This window comes from Aedes albopictus, chromosome 2 (genome assembly GCF_035046485.1).
Source record: "Aedes albopictus strain Foshan chromosome 2, AalbF5, whole genome shotgun sequence".
Classification (NCBI taxonomy): domain Eukaryota; kingdom Metazoa; phylum Arthropoda; class Insecta; order Diptera; family Culicidae; genus Aedes; species Aedes albopictus.
Window position 1 is genome coordinate 323,034,386 of NC_085137.1, and position 13,481 is coordinate 323,047,866.

Genomic DNA, 13,481 nt, shown 5'->3' on the forward strand with positions numbered 1-13,481 from the left:
GGTACAAAAACTTGTGCATTAAAATTTTAACTTAAAATTCATCAGTTTCGACAAAAACATGGATGTCCATTTCACCTTGGGTGTTCATTATGCCCGAGCCCCCCTAGATTGGCACTAAAAATTGACTTGATTGTTCTGACTTAGAGAACGCCCATAAATTACGTCACGCTTTTAAGGGGGAGGGGGTTTCAGCATAGAGTGACGACCTACACATAAATTTCAGAGGTCTCATACAAAAAGTTTGACATAGGGGGGAGAAGGGGTTGAAAATGGGCAATTTTTGCGTGACGTAATTTATGGACGTTCCCTTATGGAATGTTCTTTCACAGAATATATTTTTTTAACAATGAGGGGAATCTCCCTCTTCTCTCCGGAACTGGTAATCCTTCTGCTGTAGCGCTATCGGTGGCTGTACCGGAATTTTCGAGAGAAACGTGTATTTCCTCAATTCGGCAGCAAAAGGCCAGGCCATTCTAAAATATTTCAATTTGCAAAGTTGTAATGTTCAGTGGACGATCAGCTCTTGATGCGAATAGACGTTTTGTTCAGTCGCTCCTTTGTTTGTTTGTTTCAGTAGTTTCTTTTGTTTGATCACATACAGTGCATACCGATCGAAATGTCGAACGACATTGGGGTTAGAAACACGTTGGCGTTCCTCGGTGCTGCGCAACCGACCGTAGGTTGCAGGGGGGGTTTGGCCAAAGTCTACGCTCCATACAAATTTACAAATTGTTGTATGGACAAAAGTCTACTAGGTGGAGGGGAGGTCGAAGAGGGTTCAAATTTTATCTACATGGTTTATTAAGGGCCCCTTACGTTTCTACTACTCATCATAGAAAATTTAGTACGTAATTCGGGGTCAAAATGATTGCATTGAAGCTACTTTTGCAGGTAACATTAGAATCAACAGAACGACGTTCCAAACTGAAAATACAACAGATAAGATGGCGAAACAAGTATTATAAGGCATGTACTAATGGGTAGTACGCAGTTCCCAAGAAATTTCTTGATCAATTCATACATATTGAAAAATACCGTAATCCGTGGTAACATTGATCAGAATTTTCGATCTGTCTTGAATAATTCTTTTGTTAAACCAAACGTTACATGCTTTATTTTTTTGAAGCAAGTACTTTTTAATCTAATCTTTGATTTCATTGAATTGGGGTAACATTGATCATGTCTGTAATCAATGTTCGTTTGTGTTGAAAATACCCTTACTTACTAAATTCGGGGTCACTGATTTCGAATATGTTGTCCAAATTCTTAGAAGTTATGTACTTTTTGAGTTACATACATACATTTATTTGTTCCACATCATTAAGACAAGACATAATCAACAATAGTACGCCACAATACTCGGTTTGTGGCTGCCGCTCTCCATCCTCGGTCACGCCCAATGCTCGCCAAGTCACGCTCCACCTGGTCCGCCCATCGTGCTCTCTGCGCTCCACGCCTTCTTGTGCCAACCGGATCCGTTGCAAACACCAGCTTTGCAGGGTTGTTGTCCGGCATTCTTGCAACATGCCCTGCCCACCGTATCCTTCCGGCTTTGGCCACCTTCTGGATGCTGGGTTCGCCGTAAAGTACAGCGAGCTCGTGGTTCATCCTTCTCCGCCACACACCGTTCTCCTGCACACCGCCGAAGATCGTTCTTAGCACGCGTCGGTCGAAAACTCCGAGTGCTTGTTGGTCCTCCTCGAGCATGGTCCATGTCTCGTGCCAGTAGAGGATTACCGGTCTTATTAACGTTTTGTACATGGTGCATTTGGTGCGTGGGTGAATCTTTTTCGACCGCAGTTTCTTCTGGAGCCCGTAGTAGGCCCGACTTCCGCTGATGATGCTTCTCCGAATTTCACGGCTCGCGTTGTTGTCAGCCGTCAGTAAGGATCCGAGGTAGACGAATTCCTCCACCACCTCGAAAGTATCCCCGTCTATCGTAACATTACTACCCAGACGGATCCGGTCGTGTTCGGTTCCGCCTACCAGCATGTACTTTGTTTTTGAGGCATTCACCACCAGTCCGACCTTTGCTGCTTCGCGTTTCAGGCGGGTGTACAGTTCTGCCACCGTTCCAAATGTTCTAGCGATAATGTCCATGTCGTCCGCAAAGCACACAAATTGACCGGATTTTGTGAAAATCGTTCCCCGGCTGTTGAGCCCGGCTTGTCGCATCACACCTTCCAGCGCGATGTTGAAGAGTAAACATGAGAGTCCGTCACCTTGTCGCAGTCCCCGGCGAGATACGAATGAACTGGATAGTTCACCCGAAACCCTTACGCAGTTTTGCACACCGTCCATCGTTGCTTTAATCAGTCTAGTCAGCTTCCCAGGAAAGCCGTTTTCGTCCATGATTCTCCATAGCTCTGCGCGGTCGATACTATCGTATGCCGCTTTGAAGTCGATGAACAGGTGGTGCGTTGGGACCTGGTATTCACGGCATTTCTGGAGGATTTGCCGTACGGTAAAGATCTGGTCCGTTGTCGACCGGCCGTCGATGAAGCCGGCTTGATAACTTCCCACGAACTCATTTGTTTTAGGTGACAGACGACGGAAGATGATCTGGGATAGCACTTTGTAGGCAGCATTCAAAATAGTGATCGCCCTGAAGTTCTCACATTCCAAATGGTCGCCTTTCTTGTGAATGGGGCAGATTACCCCTTCCTTCCACTCCTCCGGTAGCTGTTCGGTTTCCCAGATCCTGACTATCAGCCGATGCAGACAGGTGGCCAACTTTTCTGGGCCCATCTTGATGAGTTCAGCTGCGATACCATCCTTACCAGCTGCTTTAGACGAATTTCGCGCCAACTCGACCAGTGGTTGGCAACACCCTCTCAGAATCGAATGAAACTTGGTGGGCATAAAGACTAGGTTTTTATAAGCAACTTTGCATATTTAAATTTTCGAAAATTTTCAAGAGTAACATTTGAAGAGGGCCTAATTTTTTTTCGAAAAATTTTTTATAATCGATGTAACTCAAAAATGACAAGACCTATAGAAAAGTGTTGTATGGGGGACTTTTAGAGAATTGTCCAAGCTTTCATGAAAAAATATTTTAAAAATTCTAAATACATTTTTACACGCTAAAAAATATATTTTCAAAATTAAAAGTCAATTTACAGAAAATGCCCACTTTTTTATGTTTTGAAATTTTTTTTCCAAGAAAGTCAATATTGTTGCCTAACTTTCCTCCATACATCACAAGATGGGCACTTTTAAGGAAAAAAAGTTTTTCTAACAAAAACTATTTCATGTTATTTTTTTTTAGCGTGTTGCGCATTAACTCGTACAGGATGTATCAAGAATCCTTATACCCATTTAATAACACTCAATGGGCATTACAACTTTGTTTGATTGGGTGCCTTCTTTTTCTTGGCGTTACATTCCAACTGGAATAGAACCTGTTTCTCAGCTTGTTTTGATATCTGAATGCTTAAAACAGCATTCTGCTTGCTGAATTTGTATTATTGTGTGCCTAGAACCAGTGAACTAACATCATTATTAGAAGCGAATGATAAAGAATCGGTTTTATTTCAACAATGGCTAACCACTGATCGATGCAATTTGGAAACTATTACTAAGACTATAGACGAGTTTGTTCCGTATTTTGTAGAAAAAGTTGATAAGCTTATAACTCATGATTTCATTTATAAAGAACAATCCTCATTTTTGCGGGATAAAAAAGAATCTCTTAAACAGGGTGAAGTATTAACAATTTGTGACTTTTCAGAAAATTATTCATTTATCATTCAAAATTCAGCTCAAGGTTACCATTGGAATAATTCTCAAGCTACCATTCACCCCTTTGAAGTGTACTAGGGTATATGTACCATTCCTTGGCCTAATTTGCAAGCTGCCTTGACAATTTTGACCATAACTCATGAATTAATAGCACTAGAAATAATATGTCGACCCTATTACACACTCTAGGCAATGCATGTTTCACTAATTGGAAGTAAACTTACGTAAATATTCAAGATTTTACTTGATTAAGTTGAAAAAAATCGATGCGATGGTATGCAACGTTGGTCTATGGTACAAAAATTGGCCTATTAGTGGATACAACGTTGGCCTATTGCTATCCATGCACTTGAACCACTAATTATTTCATTTTTTCAATATTTCTGCTGAAGTATTATCTCTGTTTGTTCACCAATCTTACTTTTAAATTATATTTTCGGAGCCAAATTTTCAAAATACTATAAATAAATCACTTTAACTAAAGTTCTTTCCTAATTTAGTAACAAAAACAACGCAACCCTATTATTGTGTTATATTTTTACAGTCACCGCACACAAAATCTTTCTTCCTGTTCGTTCTTTCTGGTTCTTACGCAAGAAATGTTGTTGACGTCTTTTTATCGCTGTTTTTGACGTCACTTTACTGATGGGCCAAGATTTGGGTACATAGTGAAAAAAATGTCCTCAATATTCGGCCCACATTCAATTTGTAAAATAGTTATTATTCGTTGAAAACAAAAACACATGTTCAAAATAGCGTCTTTGACCGTAGCATCAAATGTTCAGTTATTGAAAAGTCAATTCAAAATGTTCCAGAATCATGCCATTTATGATCATGTGTATAGAATACCCACTAAGCCGAAGAATCATGGCGTCTACAAAAGCTAAACAAAGTGACATTTTTATTAAATTTTAATGTGCCAAAGTGCTGAAATTGGAACGAAATGTTACAGTTGTTTGGCGCATATCTTTTCCGATATTCAGTTATGCGTGTTTGTTTGAGTTTTTGGTTTACATTGAGATAGGCCGAACGAGGGGACTATGCCAACGAAGCATCCCGATACCCTACAGAAAAGAAAATAAGTTGGAAAACTTGAGCTTTATAATAATATCTGAAGTACTTACACACGATACAACAGCAGTTCAGTTATTTATATCAAAACTGCTGGATTTCATTATACAATCGATTGATTTCTCAAAAATTACTTTCATGTCAGATGGAGCAGCAGCTCATTATAAGAACAAAAAAAAATTTGCCAGTTTGTGCAGTTTTCGGTCCAATTATGGATTGGAAGCAGAATGGCACTTCTTCACAACTTCACATGGCAAAGGTCCATGTGACGCTGTTGGAGGTACTCTCAAGCGAATGGCAAAACGAGCAAGTCTTGCTCGAGATTATGGAAACACAATCACAACTCCTCGAGAACTGTATGACTGGGCAGTTAAACAGTCAGATATACATATAACAAAATTGAATTTCTGCTTTATTTCAAATGAACAATATGCAAAAATGACGGATGAACTTGAAGAACTATACACATACAGTCACGTAAAAATAATACCTGGTACACAAAAATTTCATTCATTTGTGCCAATTTCTGAAAATCAAATTGAAGCGAAGAAGTTTTCGAATTCAAAAGATAATCCAAAAAAGTTTACTTTGTTTTAGATAGACTAAAGATCTAATATTCAAAAAACGTTACAATAGAATGTATAAAAGAAAGATGTATATATTGTAGAAAAGAAAATAATTGAATACACATATACATATGTACATATTTCATCAATACACAAGCGTTTTCATTTTTATATAACCCTAAAAGCAAATTTGTCTTGAGTCCTTTCCAATATCAAGCACGTTTTCAATGTCAAGCACGTTAAAATATTAAAAAAGTAGTTGAGCCCATTAAGTTTTAATGGATTGTCATTAGGATTCTGGGTACATTACTGTACGAGTTAATGCACAACACGCATAAAAAAAAATAAAATGAAAAAGTTTTTTTTAGAAAACTTTTTTTTTCCTTAAAAGTGCCCATCTTGTGATGTATGGAGGAAAGTTAGGCAACTATATTGTCTTTCTTGGGAAAAAAATTCAAAACATAAAAAAGTGGACTTTTTCTGTAAATTGACTTTTAATTTTGAAAAGATATTTTTTAGCGTGTAAAACATTTTTTTTTATATTTTTGCCTTTCTCGTACACTAAGTGTACTGAAAAGGCTATATGTTCACTCCAAAAATGACTTTTTGATAGAAGGCCCAGAGGGTCAAATCACATATACCAATCGACTCAGCTCGACGAATTGAGGTGATGTCTGTGTGTGTGTATGTGTGTGTGTATGTGTGTGCGTGTGTGTGTGTGTCTGTATGTGTGTGTACAAAAAAACTCACATCACTTTTTGGCAGTAAACCTCATCCGATTTCAATGACCGACGGTTCATTCGACGCGGAATCTGGTCCCATTGTTTCCTATTGAAAATGGTTCGGATCGGTTCAGCCGTTCCGGAGATATGGCCATTTAGGTGTTCCGGAACGGTACCCCAGGAAGGGACCAGATATGAAAATGCATCAAACCTATGCATGCGACACATCAAACCACGGCATTTTCGATAACCTGATGAGCGGTAAGCAGAAAAATAGTCTAAGACCATATCTGAACCGGTAGTGTTCCGGAACCGGTTCCGGGTGTCCCGCCGGAAGTGGCAAAGCTTGGTATTTCAGATTATTTGTATGGGAAAATCGAAAATTCGTCTTTGTATGGGAAAATTGGGAGGGCAAAACCACTAAATGACCTTAGATCACATTAGAGACTAGCTGTTGTGTAGCAGAACCAACGTTCATGTGAAATCGTGGCTTTGTTTAATGGCCTGATAAACATTAGGTATGAACAACAGTGACGAATAGGTCTAAGTTCTCATATATGGGAACAAAATATAGACAAAACTAAAGCGATCTCATCAAATCGTACCATTTCAGATTCCTAAGGTGTAAATTTATAGCAGGATTGGTCAACGTTGAATGGAAAAATAAGAATTTGATCGCGTCAACAGAAGATGGTGGCTGTTTTAAGGAATTTTGAACTCTAAAACTATGAAAAATGAGTGTATTTGGTATGGGAAATATGTTCGGAGTCCACCAGAGTATCCAAGATAGCGGTCCAATAAGTCCAAGATAATGGCTCAGTATTCAAAGTAGTGCCTATTCTTTAGGATTTTTAATTCTTGCATTATGGGCATATTTTATATGAAAATTTGTCCAGAATTCAAAATTTGTAATCAGAAATCCCAAGCTGTGCTAACCATATGACTATAGTTTGAATGGGGAAGAATGCCAGTCTTCGTCCAAAACTGGTAACCAGAAAATCATAAAGGACATGCCAAAATTCAATACGGCGACTATTTTATGTAATTTTAGGTGCAGAGTCCAAAAATGAATACCAGAACATCCAAGAGTGTGTCTCAATGTTCAAGATGGCGGTTAGTTTAGTTGGGGTAGATATCCGGAGTCATAAAATGATGACCGGAAAATCTAAAATGATCACGTTTCAAAATTTTGCGGCTTCATGACACTTGTTTGGTTTGAGTTTTGGATCGTTGTCTTATATTTTCTGAATATTGGATGTATGCTAATATAAAATGTATCCATATTGAGTAGATTTAGCAAGCAGTTTTCATTTTGTATTTATGTAAATGTCATCAACATGTCGCTCGAGTTTTGTTGAAAGGATATTTTAAAGCACGAGAAAGGCACCATCACCGCTAGGTGGATTAATTAGGGTTTTTAAATATGTTTTCTTGAAAGCTTGAACAATTCCCTAAAAGTCCCCCATACATCACTTTTTTGTACAACTTATCATATTCGAGTTATATTTTTTGTGAAAAAACCCTAATTAATCCACCTAGCGGTGATGGTGCCTTCCTCGTGCTTTAAAATATCCTTTCAACAAAACTCGAGCGACATGTTGATGACATTGACATAAATACAAAATGAAAACTGCTTGCTAAATCTACTCAATATGGATACATTTTATATTAGCATTACATCCAATATTCAGAAAATATAAGACAACGATCCAAAACTCAAACCAAACAAGTGTCATGAAGCCGCAAAATTTTGAAACGTGATCATTTTAGATTTTCCGGTCATCATTTTATGACTCCGGATATCTACCCCAACTAAACTAACCGCCATCTTGAACATTGAGACACACTCTTGGATGTTCTGGTATTCATTTTTGGACTCTGCACCTAAAATTACATAAAATAGTCGCCGTATTGAATTTTGGCATGTCCTTTATGATTTTCTGGTTACCAGTTTTGGACGAAGACTGGCATTCTTCCCCATTCAAACTATAGTCATATGGTTAGCACAGCTTGGGATTTCTGATTACAAATTTTGAATTCTGGACAAATTTTCATATAAAATATGCCCATAATGCAAGAATTAAAAATCCTAAAGAATAGGCACTACTTTGAATACTGAGCCATTATCTTGGACTTATTGGACCGCTATCTTGGATACTCTGGTGGACTCCGAACATATTTCCCATACCAAATACACTCATTTTTCATAGTTTTAGAGTTCAAAATTCCTTAAAACAGCCACCATCTTCTGTTGACGCGATCAAATTCTTATTTTTCCATTCAACGTTGACCAATCCTGCTATAAATTTACACCTTAGGAATCTGAAATGGTACGATTTGATGAGATCGCTTTAGTTTTGTCTATATTTTGTTCCCATATATGAGAACTTAGACCTATTCGTCACTGTTGTTCATACCTAATGTTTATCAGGCCATTAAACAAAGCCACGATTTCACATGAACGTTGGTTCTGCTACACAACAGCTAGTCTCTAATGTGATCTAAGGTCATTTAGTGGTTTTGCCCTCCCAATTTTCCCATACAAAGACGAATTTTCGATTTTCCCATACAAATAATCTGAAATACCAAGCTTTGCCACTTCCGGCGGGACACCCGGAACCGGTTCCGGAACACTACCGGTTCAGATATGGTCTTAGACTATTTTTCTGCTTACCGCTCATCAGGTTATCGAAAATGCCGTGGTTTGATGTGTCGCATGCATAGGTTTGATGCATTTTCATATCTGGTCCCTTCCTGGGGTACCGTTCCGGAACACCTAAATGGCCATATCTCCGGAACGGCTGAACCGATCCGAACCATTTTCAATAGGAAACAATGGGACCAGATTCCGCGTCGAATGAACCGTCGGTCATTGAAATCGGATGAGGTTTACTGCCAAAAAGTGATGTGAGTTTTTTTGTACACACACATACAGACACACACACACGCACACACATACACACACACATACACACACACATACACACACACAGACATCACCTCAATTCGTCGAGCTGAGTCGATTGGTATATGTGATTTGACCCTCTGGGCCTTCTATCAAAAAGTCATTTTTGGAGTGAACATATAGCCTTTTCAGTACACTTAGTGTACGAGAAAGGCAAAAAACGGCTAATGCGCAACACGCTAAAAAACTAACATGAAAAAGTTTTTGTTAGAAAAACTTTTTTTCCTTAAAAGTGCCCATCTTGTGATGTATGGAGGAAAGTTAGGCAACAATATTGACTTTCTTGGAAAAAAATTTCAAAACATAAAAAAGTGGGCATTTTCTGTAAATTGATTTTTAATTTTAAAAATATATTTTTTAGCGTGTAAAAATGTATTTAGAATTTTTAAATTATTTTTTCATGAAAGCTTGGACAATTCTCTAAATGTCACCCATACATCACTTTTTTGTACATCTTATCATATTCGAGTTATTTTTTGTGAAAAAAAAAACGGTTAAAGAACTTTGACTCTTTTTAAATGTTAGTCTAGGTTAATTTTGAATAAACAAAATACGCAAAGTTGCTTGAAAAGGTAAAGTCTTGAAACCTACAAAATTTCATAACATTCTGAGGGGGTGCTGTCAACCCCGAAGACGAGTTGGTGCGAAATTCGTCTTTATTGGGTTTGAGCTGGTGAATGGCATCCTTAACTTCCCTCAGCGTGGGAGTTGGCCCAAGAAACAATTTTTGCTTTAAGAAATGTTTCTCAAAGCAACGTTATTAAACTGGACGTCGTATTATATATGAATAATTTTGAAATGAAACTGTTCTTCAACTCTTGTTCGCCCAAAAATGGGAATCTATTCAACATCAACCGTTCTATAAGCACGATGAAATAATTGTTTATCCAATGATCTTACATCGGTTGTGAAACTCTTGTTCAACGTTAGAACCATCAGCAATTAACACAAACATCATAAACTGTTCTTCAACGTTTATTAAACAATGTTGTACGACGCTATTTGTTTAATCATTTAAGAATGGTTCTAGAAACCATTATTGTGCATTGGCAGCATAGTGCATAATAACAAGCTTTCTTCGATATTTATTCCACCATAATACAATCAAAACATGGTGGAGCCGTAATACAACTTACGAAATTTATTTCTATTTATAGATATGGTTTTAATTGCTACAAAAACATTTCTTAAACGTTTCTTCAATGTCATTGTAACAATAAAATGAAAAAATGATTTAAGTTTCTGCGTTTCTGCATTTGTGTCTGGAATATCTCTCTCTGATTATGTACCCCCAACATCTTTATTTTATTACATTTTATGGGACAAATCACATCAATGGAAAGACTCGAACTCTGGACCTTTGGATTCACACTCGTCTGCATCCGCTCTGCTTCAATCCGAATTACATGAATCGGCAGATTTAAAGCAGTATATAAATATTCAATCCCTGAGTCGTATACATTACCGTACATATGCTGCTTAAACATTGCTTAAATATTTAATTCAACTAATTGTCTTCATAAACAATGAAGTTGATTAATGTTTGAATGGTTGTGACCGCGACGTTTAATCATAAGGCATGCATGCTAATTATTTTGCTAGTCTGTCAGTAATTCACGGTGTTGTGTTGTAAGATTGGTATCGCTTCGTACTTTTTTTATTTGAACGTCCAAACAAGTGAACTTTATTTATTTCCACTGCTCCTGTTTTGTGTCGGGAAGAGAAGGTGTAAAACTTGTGTATATCTCCAGGCAGCTTTGAACATAAGGAAGATGAGCCCGGTTTGACCGGTGGTACCAAAGTGGACAGAGTAGAATGTCAATAGCAAACAAAGGATCCAGGATCTATTTCAGCTGCTTTTTCTGGTGTTTTTGTTGCCGATTTTGCTGTCGTTGGGGCGTGTAGTGTAAAAGGTGAGTCAGAATGTTTTTAAAAGTGTGAAAAGTGTGATATTTGAGGCTGCTGCAAGAAGTTTGTTTAGTTTTCAAGCTTGTAGCCGCGGTTGCTCTTCTTAGGCTCTTAATCAGCAATTGTGTTTACAAAAAGGGGCAGCGCGAACAACGATAATTAAGTGACACAGTACCACTGCTAATCAACATTGCTTGAATAAAAATGTAACATTTGTATCGAAGAAACATGGTAACATCTTGTTGTTAAGCTATATCAGTGTAGTTGAATAAAATGATCAAGCAAAAGTTGTTAAATTTTAAATAAGCTACTTGTTCCATTGAAGATCTTATGTGGAATAACGGCATCTAATACGTTGGAAGCAGCTTGTATTCTATCATTATTAGAACACTATTAGACAGATGATGTGAATACCTAAGCAACTGTCTTTAAACTTTTATACCATTGGTTATTCAATGAGCAGAAATATGCTTTAACAAACGTGCAGTTTCCACTGCATGAAACATTTATTCGCCATTTTGTTCAACAGAAACTCTTGTACAACGGTCGGCGCCTTTGTAGCACATTTAATCAACTGACATGCTTATTAATGATTTTGAATTGTTACTTGGGGGATCATTTCCGTCCTCCGCTGCACTGGCGTCGTCGTTCCTTCCGTTGCCGTGGGCTCCCGTGCCTACGTTCTCCACGCCGTTCAGGTGCTGATCGAAGTGCTGCTTCCACCTTTCGATCACCTCACGTCCGTCCGTCAAGAGGCCTCCGTCTTTATCCCTGCATATTTCGGCTCGCGGCACGAAGCCGTTGCGGGATGCGTTGAGCTTCTGATAGAACTTCCGTGTTTCTTGGGAATGGCACAGCAGTTCCATTTCTTCACACTCCGCTTCTTCCAGGCGGCGCTTTTTCTCCCGGAAGAGGCGGGTCTGCTGTTTCCGCTTCTGCTTGTAACGTTCCACGTTCTGTCGAGTCCCTTGCTGCAGCATTACCGCCCTCGCTGCGTTCTTCTCCTCCAAAACCGTTCTGCACTCTTCGTCGAACCATTCGTTCCGTCGATTCCGTTCCACGTACCCGATGGTGCTCTCGGCTGCGTCGTTGATGGCTGCTTTCACTGTACTCCAGCAGTCCTCTAGAGGGGCCTCATCGAGCTCGCCCTCGTCTGGCAACGCGGCTTCGAGATTCTGCGCGTATGCTGAGGCGACATCCGGTTGCTTCAGTCGCTCTAGGTTGTACCGTAGCGGTCGCCGGTACCGTACATTGTTGATGACGGAGAGTTTTGGGCGCAGTTTGACCATCACCAGATAGTGGTCGGAGTCGATGTTGGCGCCACGATAGGTCCTGACGTCGATAATGTCGGAGAAGTGCCGTCCGTCAATCAGAACGTGGTCGATTTGAGATTCCGTCTGCTGTGGTGATCTCCAGGTGTAACGATAAGGGAGGCTGTGTTGGAAAAAGGTGCTACGTATGGCCATATTTTTGGAGGCGGCGAAATCAATGAGTCGTAGGCCGTTTTCGTTCGTTTGCTGGTGGGCGCTAAACTTACCAATCGTCGGTCTGAATTTCTCCTCCTGGCCTACCTGAGCGTTCAAATCTCCTATGCACAGTGTTCGAAATCGATGATTTTGCGATCAAAATTAAATAACTTTTTTTAGGTTGGTTCTAGAGGTTTGGCGTGTTCTACAAAGTTTTTGTGCATGTCAAAAGGCGTCTTCTGATAAAATGTAATTAATGATTAATCCCCCTAGAAGTGAGATAAAATTTTTATTTTTTCAAAAAATTTTTTTACAGGTTTAAAGTCTTCAGCAAAGTTACAGCTTATAATAAGAGAAAAAAATTCGTAGAACATGTCAAAGCTCCACCTCTTACGGTTTTCGAGAAATGGAGCGTTTTGTGCGAAGTACCCCTAAAACTAGTTTTTTCAGTGTAGCTTTAACAAATAAAATCCTACAGTTTTGTGACCTTCTACAAACTTGTTCAGGATGTCAAAATACACATTTCTTCCGAAGATGTTAAGTCATTATATCTTAAAATTAAAAAGTCATAGGCAAATTTATCATATTTTAAGGTGTACTTTCACCTTAAGTAACTATTTCCGGCGCAAAATGGTGCAGATGGCTCAGTCGGTAGGTGAAATATTAGACTTTTAACTATCTCTTGAGGGTGGAAACCCTCGTGGGCAATAGTGGGAAAGGTGTTTTAAATACAAGGCAAAAACTTATTATTTTGCCTGTAATACGAGAAAAATAAATTTAAAAAATATAATTAAGATGCTCGCAGTTATTTTTAATGCACTGTGTTGCTTCCGACAGAATCTTTACAACGTTTTTGCAGAAACAGTGAGTTTTTATCATTAAAAATTGAAAAATCAGTGGAAAATATTGTTATAATCCGAGAGTTATAATCAAAGCTAGTTCTAAATAAAAGTATTGAATTTCTTCAAACTTATGACAACATATGCTCTAACGATTGACTACCTACCCAATAGTCATAAAATTGAATGGCTATAATTATCAG